The following is an 846-nucleotide window of genomic DNA, read 5'->3' on the forward strand; positions in this document are numbered from 1 at the left end:
GCGGGGTGGCCCTGCCGCTTGCTGGCCAGTGGACCCCTCTCCAGGCTGGCTTCTTCCTCCTCCTCCTCCTCGCTGCCAGCTGGGGAGAGCAGGGTCAAGTGGGGGGGGCGAGGGCCAGGCTCCATCTCCCCCCCCCCAAAAAGGAGGAGGAGGTGCGGAGCAGCCCAGAGCTGGCAACCCTACCTTGTCTGTTAGGGATTGCCAGGCACCAATTGGCAACTGCTTACTTTCCACAGCTGTAGTTTGTTTTGCAAGTATTACCAAGCCAGTAGGACCAGTTTCCGTGCTGATCACACATACTTTGTTAAGTACCACTCCTGCTTCTAACAAGACAAGGACAGATTAGTTTCCCTGAATGACATTTTCCACAAGGTGATAAAGAGTCCACTGTGCTAACAGCTATGCAAATAGATGAGAAGATCCAGCAAGCTATTCTTCTCCCAACATGGGACTGTAGAGACAAACAAGTTGTTCCAGTAAATTACTCTTCTTCTTTTTTTTGGCCCCCCGAAGGGGATTTTTTATTGCATTTTATATAAGGACTACAAACTACAACGAAAATAGGGAAGGGAATTACAATTAAGGAAAAAGGAAAGATAACCACTACTGACTAAAAACCCAAGAGAGGAGATCATCAAATTTGCTTAAATACAAAGCCACCCCTTAAAACGCTAACATTTTAATGAACTTAGTCAGACATGCTAGTATATCTTTTAAATCTTAAATTTAACTGTTGATAAAAGACCCCAGAGCATCTCATTATTAAGCACAATGTTTTCAAAGGCACAATTCAGAGTCCTTCAGCCTTCATTTTTTCTTATCCTGTCTTTTCCGCAGTTTGTAGGG

The sequence above is a fragment of the Gekko japonicus genome, unplaced genomic scaffold, assembly GCF_001447785.1.
Source record: "Gekko japonicus isolate JY-2015 unplaced genomic scaffold, Gekko_japonicus_V1.1 scaffold2237, whole genome shotgun sequence".
In the NCBI taxonomy this organism is placed as follows: domain Eukaryota; kingdom Metazoa; phylum Chordata; class Lepidosauria; order Squamata; family Gekkonidae; genus Gekko; species Gekko japonicus.